Below are 21,622 nucleotides of genomic sequence, written 5' to 3'. Positions count from 1 at the left end.
ATCTGTGTTCTTATCACAATAATGCCACAGTTTATTGCAGAATAGCAAAAATGGAAAATGACTAGGAAAAAAAAAAGGGGGGTTAGCTATCAAATCTCCTCTATCTTACCTGATTTGTAAACTATGGAGATAGTATGTCTTCTGTCTCACAAAGTAGAAAGTAGCAAAGCATAGAAATGAAATTCTTCTCAAAACTTTTGCAAGAAATCCACATTCTGAGAAAATCATTAGCATACTGAAAAAAATAAAGCCAATTAATAGAATAAATGTTTTCCTCATTATGTCCCCAAACAGTGAGAAAATGCTACATTGAGCCTTGGGGAACAAAATTTATTATGAGTACAAAAAATGTTACAGTTCTGATGCAGTTTTAAAATGACAGTATAATATGTTATGGATCATTTGCTTTTTTGTATGAAAGCACTATTCAGCGCCCAAAAAGGCATATGCTGCTAACGGCATGTGTTGCAGTCCTTTTCTTATGACAGCTGGCAACTAACAAATGCCAGTCAAAACACAAAATGTCAAGCAGAATTTTTTCCTAATAAAAGTATTAGTTTGGATAATGGCACATAAATAAACTTTACTAAAATGTTTCCATTATTCTTGGTTGCAGAGCACAATGTGTTAATGTGTTAATCCTTTAATAGTACTTAATATTATTTAACTGAAAACCCTGCTTATATTTTTTCCCTGATATTAATTCCTATTCTTTGTATTGATATAATGTTAAAATGGATACACCTAAACCTTTCATAGACAGAGTATTTAAGTTAACTGAAGAACATAATTTCTTTCAAAATTAAGAAAAAACAAACAAACAAACAAACAAACAAACAAAATCCTCTTATTTAACTAAAGGCTATGAATTTCAATATATGCTGTTTTCTTTGAATGCAGTGAATTATGGAATATTTAGTTTAAAAGCATTTTGTACTACAGGAGTCACCTCTTTTCCATCAACACTGATAAATTACTCATTCTAGTTTCATTCCTACAGGAAGCTTGTTGGAGTATAATTCCTTTTTTTTTTTTTTTTTTTTTTTTCTCCCCCTATAGATATTCACATTTTTTTTCTGACCACCAGGATTTCAGTATTCTTTTCTCTGCTGCATTACATAGTTCTCATTATTTTTTCTTTATTAAGATTATTAATGAATTTTTAATCTAATAATATATTAGAACTAGAAGGAAACAGTAATAGGTTTGATTAAAACTAACAAACAAAAAACCCACCACCAAACATTAACCTTTTAGAACAAAGCTTCTTATCAAATCACTTAATTAAAATTTCAGGTGATTTACAAAAGGGATGGAGAGAAAGTCTGAATATTAGAGTAAATTATATTGAATACTGATAACTTTAAATTTAAATATTGTTTATGTTCATATAATCTTCACAAATTGCTTCCTGACTCATTTTTTTAAAAACTACAGTTTTCAGTACTGACAATGGCTCAGAACTGAGCAACAGTTTCTGTGATGTTTTTGATGTACTTAGAATTAAAACCGATTAGCATGTTTTGACAGTCTGTGGGAAATTTCTACATCAATCAAAGATATCAGAACTAAACTATGCAAAAGTGCACGTATAAACCTAAATGAATGGTTGGGCTTCAAAAGTCATCAGCAGAAATCTTTTCTAGACTGCATAGAAGATGCATACATAATGAATAGCTAATGCAAATAAGACTAAAGCCATACTAAAATTTTAGCCCAATGTCGACATGTTAGAGTGTGTCCAGAGAAGGGCCACAAATATGATCAGAGGGCTGAAGCACCACTGCTGTGAAGAAAGGCTGAGAGAGGTTGCTCAGCCTACAGAAAAGAAGGCTCCTGGGTGACCTTATTGCATCTTTTCAGTACTTAAAGGGGACTTATGAAAAAAATAGAGAGCAACTTTTTACTCAGTCAGATAATGACAAGACTAGAGGGAATGGTTTTAAACTAAAAGGCTGGTGATTTATATTAGTTATGAAGACAAAATTCTTCACTCAGAGGGTGGTGAGGCACTGGAACAGGTTGCCCAAAGAAGTTGTGGATGCCCCATCCCTGCAGATGTTCAAAACCAGGTTGGATGGGGTCAACCTGATCTAGTGGGCAGATCTCATGGCAGATGTCATGGGGGTTAGAACTAGACGATATTAAAGGTCCCTTCCAATCTGAGCCATTCTATGATTCTATGATTAAAATGCCTGGATCTCAGCTCTTCCTCTGTACTTGTTTAAGGTTTGCTTTTTTCCCTCTTTTTTTTTTTTTTTTTTTAGTCTGTTTATTTTTTCTGTTAGTTTCAGAACTCCAGGTCAACAATGTAGAAACAGCAAGCAAAGTCTTCTGAGGAAACACCATTCAAGTCCATTTAAGACATAAGAAGAACATCCAAAGAGGAAAAAAGGAATTTATAATTTCTTTGTGAACCTCTGATGGAGCAATTAAGGTAAGAATATGTAAAAGAGAAGTTACTTCATACTGACTACCAATCTGATTCTAACTAAGCTGTGACTTGTACAGTTGAACTAGTTGCTGCTTGAAGCTCAGAATTTAGTTTACTCAAATTTAAAGCAGCTTAAATTTGAGGAAAAAAAGGGAGTGGGAGGGATTGGTAGAGATTATGGAATCAGTTCATAAGAGTAGAGGAATCTCTAATGAGATTCCAGTTGGCCTAGGAGCCCTATATTATCAGGTAGTCCAAGAGAAAAACTGAACATCTTCAGTTTTGTTTAGTTACAGCTAGTCACTGATATTTGAGTAATATTAAGTTCTGCATATAAAATAAAATAAAATCATTAGAATGACAGTCAGTAATATTCAGAAAGTGGTCTTCAAGTGTTTAAATGAAGTAACAGTAGGCAGTGCAAAAGAATCCTAGAAAATTCTCATCCCTGCATATATAAAGCCATTAGACATTTATATTCATTTGATGCTCACACATTAACATTTAGAGAGCATTTAGAGAGCACCAAGATCTGAGGATATAGTTTTATAACAATCCAAAAAGGAGGGTGACCAGTTTAAAACCTCTGGTTGCATGTGTGAAAAGGCTCCTGCCAATATTTTGAAGTTAAACAGCTAGCAGTTGTTTCATGAAATGTTCATAAAAACAAAACAAAACAAAAAAAGAGGTTTGAATCTTTAGGTTATATCAGTACAAAGGAATGAGGTGTACTTGAAAATAGAGATTTTTTTGCCTGTTGATACAAGTTAAAATAAAAAGCTTGCAAACCAACCTTTCTTTTATCCTATACTTCTTTATGGGTTGGGTATTTTCTTCTGGCTTGTTTACCATCCAGCATCTTTCAGCTACTTCTGAGTTAGATCAACTCCATACAATTGTCAGCAGGTCCCAGGAGAAATCTTTAAATTAGTGTAAGAAACAGTCTAAGAAAAGACACTGTGCTCCATTCATGTCCCCCATGTGACTGCCTGTAACAACTTCTGTGAATTATCGTTGTGAACTTATTTAACTGTGAGCTAAAATGACCACCATACTGAGAGAAAACATAGTCTGCTTATGTTTGAGCCTGCCCTTACTGTTTGCTACATTCATGGTTACCAAGTTCAGTCTTTCCATAGAAATGCATCAGTGGAGCATTTCGTTTTCTGCACATGTTGCAGTTTCACTGCCTGCTGTGAAACTCGTATGCATTATCTGGCTACCCTAGCTTCTCACACTCTAGAAGATTTCACTAGCTGAACACACTTAGTTATTTTCACGGAAAATCTTTTTCTCCTGCTTTATGATTCATATAATACGGTGCACAGCTGCCAACACTAGGCAAAGTCAGCCTTCTTTCTTTCTCTCCAGAAACTCCCTTTTAAACATAGTGTCCGTACAGTAAATTACCAATGAATGAAACAGCTAACATCTGTCACAGCACACTGGAGTGTGCTTAACACACATCAACATCCCTGATACAGCACAAATTGCAGCAGCCACAGTGGCTTTCCTTCAGAAAATGTAACTGAAGGAATAATAAACATTCCTTTTATATTGAATCACACAACATACTTCAGTAGAGAGTAGGGAACTTATATTCTAGATCTAGAAGGATAATAAGGAAGTTTGACTTCTAGCATGGTGATTATACGGTAAAGGTATTAGAATTGGATTCCAGCAAAGCAAATATTACAGAAGAGTTTATGACTGATTTGAATTAATGTGTCAATTTTGCAATATTAAGGGATCAAATCCCTAAAATAAGCACTTTGTGATAAAAACAACAACAACAAAACTTAGGAAGAGCTCAGAGAAATTGACCTATGATGAAACACTTAAAAGTTTCCAAGCAGAGGTCACCAGGTTCAGAGAGAATCTGGCGGGAAAGAAAAAAAATTATCTGACACAGAGAAAAGGACAGAGAATAGAGAGCTGACAAATAACAGCAAATAAACTAAAAAATCATTCAAATCAGATACAAAAAGCTTCAAGCATTGTTAGCTAGTCGATTATATGCATGACATAGGAAAAAGTGTGGGAATACAATGAATTAAATAATACTGTAAGAAGCTCCAAAAAGTGACAATAGTGTTCTTCCTAGTGTTTTTATAAGTGACTTCTCATTGCTGAGTAAACCTGGTTGGTGTTTAGATGGCTACCACTTAATAAGTGCCTACAATCTCATATGCTTTCAGCACACAGCCATTGAATTAATCTGTAGCCACCTCCTCCCTCTGCCTTACCACTCAAGCGATGTTCACAGAATCACAGAATCACAGAATTTCTAGGTTGGAAGAGACCTCAAGATCATCGAGTCCAACCTCTGACCTAACGCTAGCAGTCCCCACTAAACCATATCCCTAAGCTCTACATCTAAACGTCTTTTGAAGACTTCCAGGGATGGGGACTCCACCACTTCCCTGGGCAGCCTGTTCCAATGCCTCACAACCCTTTCAGTGAAGAAGTTCTTCCTAACATCCAACCTAAAACTCCCCTGGCTCAACTTAAGCCCATTCCCCCTTGTCCTGTCACCGGGCACGTGGGAGAACAGACCAACCCCCACCTCGCTACAGCCTCCCTTGAGGTACCTATAGAGAGCGATAAGGTCGCCCCTGAGCCTTCTCTTCTCCAGGCTGAACAAGCCCAGCTCCCTCAGCCGCTCCTCGTAGGACTTGTTCTCCAGGCCCCTCACCAGCTTCGTTGCCCTTCTCTGGACCCGCTCAAGCACCTCGATGTCCTTCTTGTAGCGAGGGGCCCAAAACTGAACACAGTACTCGAGGTGCGGCCTCACCAGAGCTGAGTACAGGGGGAACTGTTGTTTAACATGTTAAACATGTTGTTTAAAATGACGTGTTATTATGGTATTTCAGTCTTGTTTACTTGAACCTATTATATCAAAAGCTTTGGTGTTTAACCAAGCATGGTGCTAAACCAAGCATGACCAAAAGTATCCTCAAAGTGTCTTTATAGGCAGATGTGCAGTACTTTTTCTATACCTAATTTCACCATATAAGAATTGTTTGGGCATTAATCTATCATTTATGTTAATCATGTATCCATCCCATCACAGCTGGGCATATTAACACATTGATAGACATACAGTCAGAAGATTGTAAGAACTGGTCAGCTTGCTACTTCATCTCATACTCTGAAGACCACAGGAGAATGCATATGACATTTACAAGGATGAATTATTTGTTGGAGAAATAGAGGATTTGTTGGAGAAATACAACTCTGTTATACAAGTTGAATATAGTATATTCAGAAAAGCAAATGGAGCAAAATCAAATACTTTTAACTTGGACTCCTGCACACAAATCAGTGTATTGCCAGAAATACCAAAAAGCCACAGATTAGAGAAGGTAAATGGACAAATCTTGTGGATTATAATGATTAACTTTTATTCCTGCTAAAGGAATACACAAAACTGATGAGCTGAGAATGTATTTTGTCTGCTTGAGAGAATAATCTGAAAGTATTACTATGCAAAATTACTCAGTAGATCAAGAGTGCAGTTTTAAGAAAATTGAAAAGACTAGTTTAAGAAAGATGAAGAGCCTAGTCCTCTGATTGTAAAGAGGCAACACAAAAGTAATTTGTTCCTGTTGCCTTCAAGCACTGTATTCTTCCTAAGAAATGGACAAAACAGGGAAGCAATAGCACAGGCTTTCAGAAAACAAAACAAAACAAAACAAAAAAAACTGCTACTGTTTAATAAAACTGATCACAAAAGACTATCATCAAAGGACATCAAAGGACAAAGAGGACATCATTTCCCTCATGAAAACAGCTTTACTAGTTTTACCTAGTGGATTAATTATTTTAAATTATGTGTATATTATGGTGAAGTGGCTTTATACCTTGTTTTGTTGGGAAATGTTTATATTTATAGCTCCTGTTTATGACAGAAGCTACTGATATGAAGACATGAACTGAGGCATATCTCTGGCCAGCTCCTTATACTAGAATAATTAATGAAATTCCCGTGTTGCACCATTTAAAATAAGTGGTGGTATTTTCATTAATTTAGACTAGAGAAGGCAGAATAAAACATGCTTAGCATATTTAAAACATGCCAAATTCTGTCAAAAAGATAATTACATTGGCTGTGTTATTCTAATTTTCAGTGCTTATTTGTTTCACTTTCTTTTTCACAGGTATTTCTTAGTAACAAATTTAGTCAAACAGGTTGGATACAAATCCTGTTTTTGATTCATTTGATCTGAATTATTATTTATGTTAATGACTGACAAAATATATGGTATCTAGATCCAATGCTCATCCCAATTTAGGCCTTCTTTAACATATATTGTTATGATTTGCAATCATTATTTTTGTCTTAAATTTACCTGCACCTTGTGTTGCAATTGCTGTTATATCACTACTTTATTATATTGCATATAATTTAACAACATATATTAAATTATCAAGACAAAGTTATATAAAATGGTATATTAAATTAATTATTTCATAATTTAAATCTGTTGTTTCAAATGAATTATTTGATAATTTGATACTGACTGAATCTGGGTTACCTTTGAAAATTATTTGGAACTGTATTTCTTCTTTAAAGATTTAATATGATAAATAAGATTTTAAATTATGAATTAAGATGTAGTAGAACATGTATTTGAAATATACTGTCTTGTATTGGAAAGTAAAACAATGTTTCTACACTAATATTTTTGCACTGAATCATTTCTCCACTAATAAAAAAAAAATAAAAAATACCATTAAAGTGGCAGTTCAGGTAGGCCTGAATACATGGAAAACTTTCCAATTTCTGAATCCCATCCAGCTACTGTGTTAGTAGCTTGTTCTAAAATTTATAGACAGTCTCAGAGACAGCAAAGGTCAATAGGAACCAAAATTTTTCACTAGTAGATACTGCCATGTAGAGGCAAGGACTGGCTTCTCTGCATGGGACAGAGAACCAGCAACTGAGCATCACAGTGAGGCAAGCTGAGGCAGTAACTTCACCTGCAAGGATTCAGGATGCTGAGACAGTGAGTTAAGATCACAATCAGGTCCAAGAGAATGTAACCAAGGTCAGCAGCAGCTCAGTGGCCATCCAGTAGGTCTGTAGTGATGAGCACGTTCAAGGTCAAGCTACCAAGTCACATCAGCAGATCAGAGCCAGTCAGGTGTGAGATCAGATGCAGACATAGTTGCAGTGAAGCCACAGTGAAGTTTAGGAAGACACCAAGGATATAAACACCAACTAAAAAAGTGGTTACCAAGTGAAGGAGGTTGGAAATACCACTCTGAGGCTGTTTCCAGGTCTGTCTACACAACAACTCTTACTGCAAGCGTGCTGATCTTGAACACAGTCAGGCAAACTGCCAGACATTTGAGAAAGCTGATTCAGGGTTCTGGCAAGCACGTTGAAATCTATTTTCTTCAACTGGAGAAGGTAGAGATAACACACTGTCAAGGGCAGCTGAAATGTATCAGTGAGTCATATGAAAGGCTTGGACTTCCTTAGTTGTCTTTCTTGTGGATGTTATTTAATGGTTTCACTAATAATATAAAATGAGTGCAAAAGTTGAACATACTGATGACAGAAATCGGAAATGCTTTTAATGCAGGGAAAGATTATCAGTGTACTACTTTAAGAAATAAATGACCATAAATATGAAGTAGAAGTGGCAGTAACTTTGACACCGCCTGAGTAGGAGGTAACAAAAGAGTAGCAAAGTAAAGTTAAAGAGCATCTTTACAAATTAATTAGGTTAAAGAGGAGGGGATCATAAATGAGGAGAGGAGAGTTATATATCCTGAAGTGTAATGTCAATAAAAAGGCAAATTAATGAAATAATGTGCAGTAAAATTTACCCTGAAAGTAAAAGTTTTGTTTCTAAATGTCAGAGGAAGAAGGTCCAATCACAGTAGCAGATTAAGAAAGACTTATTATTATTAAATAAATTTTGAGCACTTTGTTTTTGAGAACATTTGGTTATCTGAAAGAGCTAGGGGCTCACAAAAGTACTTCTATCTATTTATTTATTTATACATAAATAACTATAAGTAATATGTAAGCTACAAATGCATAAATATCATAACTTTAGTCTGTAGCTCATACTAAATATCTCATTTTCATTTAACTGCTTCTCATATTTTAATTATTTCATATTTTTATTGCACATCCCACAACCAAAGCCTGTTTGTTTGTTTGCTTGTTTGTTTGCTTTTGTAGCTTGCAAACAGTATTTACATTTTTAATGTGCAAGTTAGGTATTTTCTATTGACTTAAGCTAGATTTTGATCTTATGGTAATGCTAATTTTTGTCATTCATAGTAGGATAACTTATGCAATCTGTTACTATGAATACAGATATTGAGTTGTACATGAAAATACTGAATTCTAAATGTACCATTCATAACACGAAGCAGTGTTTTTGATGAATTATACAATGCTAACAATTTGGTCAATCTGAAAAAAAAAGTACTTTTTTTTGTGATTCTACCTAGTCACTCTTTTTATAATTCCACAGAGCCCTATAATGTTTTCTTTTGATGCTAAAGCCAAAGCCAAATTTGGTCTTAGCTTTCCCACAGAAATGAAATCACTGTTTTAAATCAATTTTGGCCCTTAGCCAGGGCAGGCTATTGGAATCTTCCGCTATTAATTCATAAGATTGAGTGACTCCAAAACCCTTTTTCCATTTTAATTAAAATTAATTGTGTAAAAGGTGTACCAATTTTCAGAAACAAAACACCCTTTGGAACTGAGAATAAAGCTTATTCAGTATATATGAATCCCATTTAGCTTTTTGTGGTCATGTAGCATCTCTTTTTTTCTTCAGTTAATGGTAATTCTGTAAGACATGGGGAAAAGGAAAAAGGTTTTTTTTCTTTACCATTTCTCTTGTGCATCAATATTGTTCTGTCTCTTGTATTTTTTTATCTACCCTTTAATTGGTTTCAGCTCCCTAGACAGCAAGGTTCTGTGACAAACTGAGTAAAATGGCTGGAATATATCATTCTTCCCTACCTCCTCATCCTGTTTCTTAGTAGTTTTGAAGATTTATAGGTAGAGCATCTGTCAGAATGTAGTCAAAGTTCAAGTTCTTGCATTATTTAAAATTTGCATTTTTTTTTTTTTTATTATGAGGCTAATACTGCATGACTACATGCCTTCAAAGATACTAAAGTAAGGTAAATACTTATATAAACGAAGTGATGCAGTGTAATGCTTCTGCAAGCTATTTCAACAGCTGGAAGCCTCATCTTTGAGCCACTGTTCCTAACAAGAGAGACATCTTATTTAGTATTACTTTTTTAGATCTTTCTGCATTCTCTTGATATCCTCCAGAGTTTTCTAAATAAGAATATTTAATTGCATTGCTTGGCTTTTAAATATTCCTATATTTTAAATTTGGAGAAAAAAAAAAATTGTATGATTTTGAACCTTGTATGATTTTAAACCATGCTCAAGCATAGATTACTCTGTAAGTAATATTATTCTGTTGAATTACACCATGTCCATTTTTTTATACTTGCTTTGACCCATTTTTATTTTCTCCAGTGTTGGCATTTTCTGTGGGTATACATAGCAGTTCTTAAAATTATGTGCCAAATTCCTAGTTGAATATGTAGACAAACTGTACATCTGCCATACCATTTTCCTCTAGGGTACCTTTGAATAAAACAAGACAAAAATATTTTGTTCAATTTGGCTAGAAACAAATTGAACAAAAAGACAAAGTTAAAGTGTGCATTTCTACTGACTATATAAGGGAGCAAGGACTCACATTTGAGTATACCACACATCTTGGGAATATATCTTTAAACATTGTGAAAATCCCACTTTAGTTACTCTGCAATGCAGGGTTTATTATGAGTAGGGTATATAATGCTTACCATGATACATGCCATTCTTACTTATTATAATCATTACTATTAATTATTACTCATTATTTATTATTATTTAATTAATGTCAAATATTAAATTAAATATTAGATGAAATTTAATATTATTTAATAAATATTAAATAAATAGTAAATAGTAAGTAAATAATAAGTATTGAATAAATAAATATTTAATAAATATTATTAATATTTAATTTATTATTATTATTATTATTATTATTATTATTATTATTATTATTATTATTATTATTATTATTATTATTATTATTATTATTATTATTATTATTATTATTATTCTAAATATTATTAAATAGTATTAAATAGTATTAAATAGTATTAAATATTTATTATGACATTTAGTTGTAAGTTGAAATCAGTCCTCGGTAATTTATGATGCCTCCTTCCAATACCTTTTCTCTAGAGTTATGGTGTTATGACAGAGCAATATTTTCCAATCCTTGAGAAAACAAGTAATTAAAAATATTAAATTTGTGCCTCTGGTGTACCAAATTCCTAAATATATCAAAAAAGAAATGTACTCATTTAATATTGTTATTGAGCATACCGCCAACTTACAGGCTCTAATGCTCTAATGTATTTCTAGCTTTGTGCTTTCTATATTTATTCTCCTTACATGTATCAGCACTCTGTTATTAAGCTGGACAGTTTGTTGCTCCCTCCATTTGTCCAGGTCTTGAGGTAGACAAAAACACAGCACACAAAAACAGCAGTGAGAGAAAGGCTTGTGAGCCACTAGAAGAGTAAGAGAGCCAGTAGACTGGGGAAAGGGAAATAAAATAATTAATTATGTAGGAAAAAAAAAAAAAGACTATTTTTAAAAGGTAAGGAACTAGAGAATCTGTATAGCATGATAGCATGAGAATGAAATCACGTCCTCACATCCTCTAAGGACAGAGTTCTATATTATGACAGAGACAGCACAATGAAGTCCAACACAAAGTAAATCAGTTGGACATGTTTCCTCATTTTTTTTTCTGCATCAAGTACTATTCAGTCTTTCAGCACAAACCAGTCACGCAGTCTGCATGACAAACAGTACCAGAGGTAAGTGTAAATTTTCCGCACTCTTGATGATGGAAAAATTCAAGGCTCCAGTGGCTCCAGTTCTTTTTTCCCATAAATAAATAAATAACATAACATAATATATGGACATATTTATCTTCATGAAGAGAAGTCAGACGAAGAAGGTTGTGTAGCGACATATACCCTCTAAGGAGCCTTAGCTAGCAAAAAATAGGTGAGGGGAGAATGTAGACTAATTATCCTGAAATCCTCATTGTACAAAGGAATAAAATCACATTCATACAGATGAGCTTTAAAAGACGAAACAACTGGAGAAAGTATTTTGTAATTGAATGACAAGATGGGCTGTTAACTTGTCAATGTACCACAGAATATTCAGAGCATTTGGATAGACCTAAAAAGGCTTTTGTATGCAGATATTAGTTTCCTCTGCCCACACTCCCACTTGACCTCAGTTCCCAGCAGAATAGAGAAACTGCTATGTTATCACAACACAGAGTGCAAGCTGAAGTACTTGTTTCTCATTAGGGATTTCTAGATCATGTACAATAACATTCTGAGGATAGATACATCTCCATCCAGCAAGAGCAAGGCAGAACAAGCTTTCATTTGTCTTTCAGAAAACTGTGTGAATGTACCCATAACAGATTTCAAAAAACGTTGATAATTCTCAATGGTTTCTGAAGAGATCTGAGCACTGCCTGAAATTTCCTGGTTAAATGAACCATATAGATGCTTTTTTAGCTACTATTAAATTTTGACAGTTATAGGTCACTACTTTCATGCAAGGTCCAAGACGGATATCAAATATATCAACTCTGTTTCTTATCAGTAATATTAGGACCACATTCTTTAGATTCTTAACATTTTAGGATGAGTAGGATGTGATTAAAATGTTCTGGATTTGGTTGTTTGTTGCTGTAATTATTATTTTTTGTATTTTGTTTGTTTTTTGGACGTGCCTTTTTATTTTATTTTATTATTTTATTTTATTTTTATTTTTATTTTTTAAGGTCACAAATGCTAGATTATAGACTTCAGTGTTAGTTAACTGGATAATTCTTACTTGCTATTGTTGGCACTGAACATGAGAAAGTTGACTTTTTTGGGTCCATTGCTATTAAATAGGATCTGAATACATTTGTATTATTTAATTAAACAAGGCTGTATGTATAAAGTAAAAGCTGAGAGCGGAGGATTTAACCTACAGAGATAGAAACTAGTCAAATGGCAACAGTAACGGGCAACAAAGGGAAAAATCTTGCAGGGTGACTTCATTAGTTGTAACTAGTTGCAACTTCATTAGTTGTAACTTCATTAAAAGTAACAAGGTTACTTCTTGCCATCACTTAACTAGAAATTATCAGATGGTCACCAAGACAGAATCAAAAGTCTGAGAAGGATACTAAAAATATCTACATGTAGATGAAAGGGAAGTTCAGAATCACTGTAAGGGATTTGCTGAAACAATTAATTCTCTTACACAGACCATAAGAATAGCATTTATTTTATGCAGTCTTCTTATGTACATCCACATACTGCACATCATGCACAGCTGAACTGGATCACTATCATCCTACCTTAATGCAAGAAGCTAACATTTTTAGTCTTATCCAAAGCCTATAAAAATAAAACTCCATGAACTAATGAACAGAGATGCAACAACATGGCTGTGGTTGGCACATGCCCCCTAAATAGTTTTATATGCTCGATCTCCACTGGCCTGAGGAATGCTCCTTGCATGCACAGATCACCTCCTATACAGCAAACTGAATTAATATGCAAAAAATGTGCCAAGGGGATGGCTCTTCTCCTTTATTAATTTAAACATTTTAATATTCTCTATATGCAAAACATAATTAGAATTAATGGACTTTAGTGCTAATGCAGTGCCAGAAGCTAGCTAGTGTATCTATACTATATTCTGCATATCATAAACATGAGTTTTGAATCCCTTACCACCAGCAAGGCTGGAAGCTCATCTCAGTCTGCTGATGTACTTTGCGTCCAGATAAAGATCATATCAACTGACAGACAGAAGGAATTAACATCCTTCTGATGAGATAAGCAAATGGTCCTCCAGGGAGGAAGTAAAATATGTCTGACTTGCAATGATTACAAGATCTCACTGTTAATCTGTAAAGACATTTTAGTTGGACTACAGTAAAATATGTCAGAGACTGAATGTCATATTTTAGTCTGTTGTGTCCAAGCTGATGATACTTTCATTGTGTTAAAAATCACATTCCACAAGTGACAGAGGAGGAAATGTAATTTACATGCTGTCATCTTTCACTTTACCTGAGAAACAGAAAATAATCAAGGAAGATGAAGAATATAACAAATTACTTGATTTGAAGGTAAATGTGAAAAATGTGGCAAAGAAGCAGGAATTCAGGATGTGTTGCGTATTCTTTTAGTTATTTATTTATTTTGAGAAATTACAATAACTTTTTAAAAAGCCAGAACAATACATGAATGGTTTTTACTGTTTTCTCAGAACAGGAAATAAAACAAGTTGCGAGAATGAGAGAAGAAATCTAGAACTTTTTATGGCTACTTTCTTTCCCAAGTGGGCTTCTTAAAGGAATTGGTGGAAAAAAAAAAGATAAAACCAGAGGCCTGAATCCAAAATCTATTCCCAAATTTCTGCATCTACCATTATCTCTTCCTTTGTCTTTGTTTTGCCTTCTGTAAGAAAACTGTCTTACAGATTTGAGGTGGTTGTTATCCACAGATTGCTGGCGGTTGTTATCATTTCACCTGACGGTCTGGAGGACAAACTCGCAAGACATCTTGTGCATGAATACATTGCTTTCTTTAGTGTAGCAACATCTTATCTTCAGAAAGGTAAATTAGAATTATCCCAATCTCATGCACAATGGAAACTAATAAGTGTATTTATTTATTTATTTCCAAGGGCAGCATGACTTAGAAATGCGCATGTATAAAAAACGAATGTTATATACTCTTAATCATGTATATTAATTTATTTCCTAGGAAGACCTAAATTCACAAACCAGATGATGATTGGGTTTTATACAATCCAGTTTTGAGGTTCTGAGAATATGGGTTGGATTTATTTGTATTTCAAATAAATGACAGAGCTTAATTGTATCCCATACTGGTTGTTTTGATGGAATGTAATACTTCAAGCACATAGACTGTCTGGAACCTTTAATTTTATTCCTATACTCTTACTGACATTAGATTATGGTAATTCAGACTCATGTAGCAGTTAAACATTACATGCACACACACACATACCTATATATATTAATATGTATATGTAAAAGTGTATACAATACGCTCACACAACCAACCTCAGCCATTCTGTGATTCTCTGATGTCTCAAAGATATGAGAAGAGTGATAAGACAAAATTCTGTTTTTTAATTAGGTTGTAGCTTCATTAACTTAAGTCATGATACAGTATATTTCAGTATTAATTCCTCAGTTATGAAGCCAATTTGGGGATGATGTCCAGCATTCCTTTTTTCTTTCTTTTTCTATCAAACTCATTGTTACAGTTAACCCATCACTTTGCTCAAATAAAACAGGGAAAAGATAGATTTTTTGTTTGTTTGTTTGTTTTGTTTTCTTGCTAACCTGAAATTATGAGCTCCTTCCCTGTTTCTCAGCTTCTCTAGGCAAAATTTTCAATCACAGTTCTCTTTACAGTATCAGTCAGTCTTACAGGCAATGATATATGACTGTAGATGGCTCTGAATTGTTTTGCCTGAAAAATCCTGTGTAATACCATTTATTTTATATATATATAAAAATTTATTTACTGTTCTCTTTGAACACTCCAAGTGTTCATGCTTTTAATTTTTTATATTTTGCACTAGAGATTACTAAATTCCAAGAGCCCATATAAATAAGTTCCTTCTAAACCTCTTATTACAGTGAATGAATACTACCTTCTCAATAACAGCTATACCATAGACATTAGTGTCAAGTTATAAGACGTCCCACTGTAGTGGGTTTACGTGGCAAGGTTTTGGTAGCAGGGAGCCATAGGGGTGGTTTCTGTGAGAAAGATCTAGAAGCTGCCCCATGTTTGGGAAGGGCCCCATTGTTTTCCAGATCCGAGCCAATAAGCGATGTTGTTTTGCGCCTCTGTGAGAGCATATTTAAGACAGGGAAAAACGCTGCACCACACAGCAGCCGGGAGACTCAAGGGAGCGAGAGAACAGCCTTGCACCAAGGTCAGTGTAGAGGGAGGGGGAGAGGTGCTCCAGGCGCCGGAGCAGAAGTCCCCTGCGGCCTGTGGTGAGGACCATGGTGAAGCAGGATGTCCCCCTGCAGCCCATGGAGTACCACGGTGGAGCAGGGTTCCACGCTGCAGCCCGTGGAGGAGACCATGGTGGAGCAGGTGGCCCTGCACCGACGGAGGCTGCCGCCTGTGGAAGACCCCTGCCGGAGCAGATTCTGGGCCGGACCTGTAGCCCGTGGAGAGGAGCCCACGCAGGAGCAGGTGATCTGGCAGGAGCTGCTGCCTGTAGGGGAGCCAGGTTGGAGCAGTTTTCTCCTGAGGGATGGACCCCGTGGTACAGACCCATATCTGGAGCAGTTCTGGAAGAGCTGCTGCCTGTGGGAAGCCCACGCCGGATCAGTTCATCAAGGACTGCATCCCGTGGGTGGGACCCCACAGCACAGGGGACGAGAGTGACCAAGAAGGAGCGGCAGAGAAGAAGTGCTGTAGACTGACCATAACCCCCATTCCCCGTTCCCCTACGCCGCTCGGGGGGAGGAGGTGGAAGAGGGTGGATGGGGGGGGAAGGTGCTTTTGGTTTTTCTTTTTCCTTTGTTTTCTCACTTCTCTCGCTTGTTAGTTGTAGGCAATAAATCTTACTATCTCCTTATGCCGAGTCTGTTTTGCCCGTTACAATAATTATTGCGTGATTTTCTCATCCTTATCTCAATCCTTGAGCCCTTTTCACATATTTTCTCCCCATTCCTCTTTGAGGAGGGGGAGTGAGAGAGCGGCTGTGGTGGAGCTCGGCTGCCCACTAGAGCGGAACCACGACACCCACAAAGAACTGACTTTGAACATTCATATGTATTAAAATGTTGTACTTGTTTTGCATACACGTATCTCCTCTATTGTTTGTCTTTATTTCTGTAAGTAGTATCTGTCTTGCAGACAGGAAAAAGCTTTTGCACAAAAAAAAAAAAATAAAAAAAATTGTCTTATTCTTACCTCATTTGATCCAGAAAGCCAACATGATCCCCATGGCACCTCTGTCAATCATCAAGTTCAAATCTATCCTCCCATATTTTGTGTTGAATAAGAAGATATTGCACTAATGGAAGATTTGCATAGTACTCAGTATCACTTTTAGATTTTAATTAGACTTTGATAATAAATTGAGGAAGAAGCCAGCAGACTGATAGCTGCAAAATATCCACTCTAAAACTGAAGATTTTGAAAATTGTGGAAAGTAATAATTCCCCAGCTTTTCTCATGAACTCCCCAATTGGCTCATAATCCTGCTGGTTTATTAACAGTAACTTGTAATCTAATATCCTGTTTAGGCATTTCAGAGATGAAAAAGGGGATCTTATCATTTTCATTAATTGGTAGCACTCCTTAGTTACCAGCCCACCTGCAGCAAATAGACCTATATTTTCCTGCATAAACCTGTGCTGCAAATAAAATTGTTTCCAAGTGGTCCACTGCCTGCCAAGACAATCTTAACAAAATAGCTACTATTAACTAGGACATACGTAATGCTGAAATGCACGATGGATATGAGCTCTAACATTTTCGGATATTACAGATAGACAAAATGCTGCCCCTTAAACATAAAAGAAGATCATTCTTAAATTATTCAAAACTCAGTTTTGCCAGCTGTGTCTACCTGTCCATAAAATATTAGAGAATAAAAAGTAGATTTTTAAGAAATTATATTAAACTATTGAAATTCCACCTTTTATAGGAGATATTCTAAGCAATAAATGTCCATACCTAGACATATAATAATATGTCTCTTTAATAATGAGATCCACAAGATCCACATTTTTTTTTTCTAATGATTTGAATTAATCATTAATTATCAAATGGTTATTTTAAATAAGGAGAACTGGTCTTTAGATAATTCATATACTTCTGCTGCTGTTGAAGTTCAAAACCCAAAAGTATGATATTATTATTAATCAATTTAGATAATATACAAAACATTTAATTCTCTTATGGAAAGTTAGGAAACAGGCAATGGCTGTCACTACCACCGTTCACATTCACCTATTCAATTTTACCCCATAATGGCCATTAATCATTACAATCAATACAAACTAAAAACACCTTAAGCAAGCATATACAATTAGTTGTGTAGTTTTATATTGAGAGAGGCGTTAAAATTTGCTATTGAAAATAACTTACAGATATTAAAAACAAAATAATTTCAGATCTTTTAATTTTATGGAACTGTTCCTTAATTCTCCCAATTTACACTTTAAGAGAACAGTGCAAAGAATATTGTGCATTCTTCTCCTTTTTATTTATTTATTTATTTTTGTTCAGTCTATCTGTTGAACTGTCCACAACTGCAACAGTGAATCTGATGCACAAAGTATTCATTTTTTTTTTTTTCATAGACTTTGGCTTATCCTTTCTGCACATATTTCATACACCCATTTTCCACTTTTTGAAGTCTTGTAACTGTAAGTATAATATATCCTTGTAATTAGGCTGAAATTATACTTGTTGGTCTTTCAAGGGAATCTGAGAAAAACTGATTTCACAGAATCACACACAGAATCACAGAATTTCTAGGTTGGAAGAGACCTCAAGATCATCGAGTCCAACCTCTGACCTAACGCTAGCAGTCCCCACTAAACCATATCCCTAAGCTCTACTCTCTGAGTTCAACAAACTAACAATAATTCTGTTGGCCTTTTTACTATAACAAACATATTAGTCTCTCTCTATAAAGTCTATATGCACATATAATTAAAATATGAAATATTTATGAATTAGCTAAGGTTGAGAAACAATATTCTTCTCAAGTGTGATACAGAGAAGACTTCTTTCAAACAAGATAGAATACAAGTAATTTTACAAATTAGAGAAAGTTAGCTATGTTCAGGCTCAAAAGACTGAAAAAGAATGAATACATGAATAAGGTAAAGAATAACTACTACAGAGCTTTTTTAACTGCAGAACTTGAGAAATATAGTAAACTTGAGGTCATTCTTGTTCTTTTTTTGGGGGGGGGGGGGTCTTTTTTTTTTTTTTTCATATTTCTTTCAAAATAATATTAATAAACACCCAACATTGTTTGCAACTATTGAAAAGGTGATTGATAGCAAGTGTCTTCCCAATGACTTCCCAGGAGCATAAACTATCAAGTGTTTTTTATGGAAAAGAGTGATAGAAAAAAAAAAAGTTGAAGGTATTTGGTAGGTGTAAATTTCTGTTTTGTTCAAACTCAATCACAAAATATTACTACATATGTTACAGTCCTGGTTTCACGCTTAGAAATTATTTGGTTCATAACATTACTAAATTGTGGTCAGATTCGCATCAGATCTAATTGCCTTTCATGATGTCCCTACAGACTCTGTTAACTTAGATGCTAAAAGAATGATATAGAAAAATAGGAGATATATTTTAATGATTTGTAAAGTATACTCTCCCTCCCCCCCCCCCCCAAAACAAAATCTAACACCAACAAAAAACAACCACAACCACCACCAAAAAAACAACCAACCAACCAACCAAAAAAAAAAATCAAAAAACAAAACACCAGAAAACCAATATTTATTTTAGTGCGTAAGTTCTTATTTAGGAAACATGTCATTCCACAGTTTCTATCTTTTCGTGTCTGTGTGTTTGTGTTTTGTTCATATGTATGCTCTGTATAAGATCCAAGTAATTATTAGAAGATAATCAGTGTCAGAAATATATGTCAATGCTTCTTTTAAACATCTGTTTCAAAAGTCTAGAAGCAAGTTTCATTCTTATTTTTATTATTTCTTAATGTGTCCATGTAAATGGTGTAACATAAAAAAAGAATTATAATGATGTTATCCTATTTTGGAATGTCAGCACCAGTATTTAAAATTCTGTTTTAAGGAAGTTTAATTTTTGCATATGGTCATATCTAATTGCTTTACAAAACTACATTGGGGATATTTTAGAATTAATTTTTAAACCATTTTTCTGATTTAATCTCATACATGGTTTCATTATCTTTAAAAATTTCAAAAGGAAACAAACTATATAAGAATCTGAGATTCTTGATCTTCTTTCCTTTTTTTCTCTCTCTCTCTTTTTTTTTTTCTTTCTCTCTCTTTTTTTTTTTTTTTTTTTATAAGTATATATAACTTGCCATAGACATTGTTGTACCTAACTTTTAGGGGCACACTTTACCTAATTTTCTTGTCTGAATCCAGTAAGTTATTTCCCAAACAATCAGAAACTGATATGAATAAATGCGAAAATTATAGATCTATCTCAACTAAAAATCATCTACTCAGATTACAGTTTACTATACATAGGTACTAATACATCAAAACAATGTTGTTATTTCTTCAGCTGTTAATTAAGAGTCCAATTCACACATGGCAACAAAAAACAAGTGAATGATCCCATTATTTCATCTTTCCTCTTGTCATTTAAAACAGTTGATTTAAAGAGTTAATTTAGAAATCATGAGTAATAATAGTACAATTTAGATTCAGGAGTGCAAACCATTAAAACAAATAGAAGACCTAAGTAATTTCTAAGCAAACACAATCTTCCTCTAATATTGAAACATAGGGAGTTATATATTGCAGGTAACATTAGATGCACAAGTCTGCGTGCATGTGTATGTACACAAAATGACCTGTAAAGAGGTTTAGATCTGTAAGTATAGATCTATACTTACACTTATAACTATAGGAAATAGCTGGCATAAGAAAACTTAAAATCCCATGTTGCAGGAATCACCTAGAATTCTAGGGCACTATAGTATAGCAGGTACTGCTTTAGTCTGATTTGGATTAAAAGACAGAGAGAAATGGAATGAAATATGACCATGGGAAGAGCGCTGTAATCATGGAGGAGTGCTGTAATCATCTGGATAAGTTTGGGAACTAATTATTGCAGAAAGAGATTACTTTTTCTTTCTGATTCTTGAGAATGCAAGCTGTCAGATGACTTTTTTTCTACTACAGTAGTAGCAGTAAAACTAGACTATAAATCTTACAGGCTGTCTACTAATGATAATCTAAGCAAGCCTTAGATGTCTTAAGGTCATTACATTTCCAACAGTCAAAATAGGGGGGAGGCAGGAGGGAGCTGTACGCAGATTTCTAACTAAATCTAAATACCAAACTTAACAGGTACTTAACAGGTCAAATCAGAAAAGGAAAATATGATGGAGGTTGAAGCAATTTCTAAAATGGGCTCCATAGTTTGAAATATCAGGTATTCTCTGCACACTGACAAATATTGCCCTGACTTCTATCTCATTCAACTCAGTGACATGAATAAAATTACAGAGTATAAAAAATGAGATAGAACTTGCTATTTGTCTATGCTTGTATTCTGACACTTTTTTTTTCTTTTTTTTTTTTCCTTTACCAAAAAAACTCAATGGGTACATCTGGGCATAATAAGATTTCAATAACACTGAAAGTACATACTTTATACTAAGGTACATTTATGGTACATTTTAGAGAACAGCACTGAGACCTGGGCACTGTTCCAGTGCTGACATTGCAGTGCAATTGAAAGACATTGAAATGTCATTTCTTTTCTGCTAGTGATTGAATCTACATTAAAAGATCTACATCTTTTAACTGCCAGGGAACCTTTTGTAGTGTTAGGTGTACTAATAATATTCCTTCTCTTAAAGCAGATTGTTGTAGTGTTTCAAGGCATATGTGGGCTATTGCTGAACATTTAATGACTCTATAAAACTATATAAGAAGAAAATTTGTGGATGTGGTCTACCTTGACTTCAGCAAGGCTTTTGACACCGTTTCCCACAGCATTCTTCTCAAGAAACTGGCTGCTCTTGGCTTAGACTGGTATACGCTTCATTGGGTTAGAAACTGGCTGGATAGCCAGGCCCAAAGAGTCGTGGTAAATGGAGTCAAATCCAGTTGGAGGCTGGTCACTAGTGGCGTTCCCCAGGGCTCGGTGCTGGGGCCGGTCCTCTTTCATATTTTCATCGATGATCTGGACGAGGGCATTGAGTGCACCCTCAGTAAGTTTGCAGATGACACCAAGTTAGGTGTGTATGTCGATCTGCTTGAAGGTAAGAAGGCTCTG

This window comes from Netta rufina, assembly GCF_964035555.1.
Source record: "Netta rufina genome assembly, chromosome: 4".
NCBI classification, from domain to species: domain Eukaryota; kingdom Metazoa; phylum Chordata; class Aves; order Anseriformes; family Anatidae; genus Netta; species Netta rufina.
The sequence above is the reverse complement of the archived record's forward strand: the minus strand, read 5'-3'. Positions refer to the sequence as shown.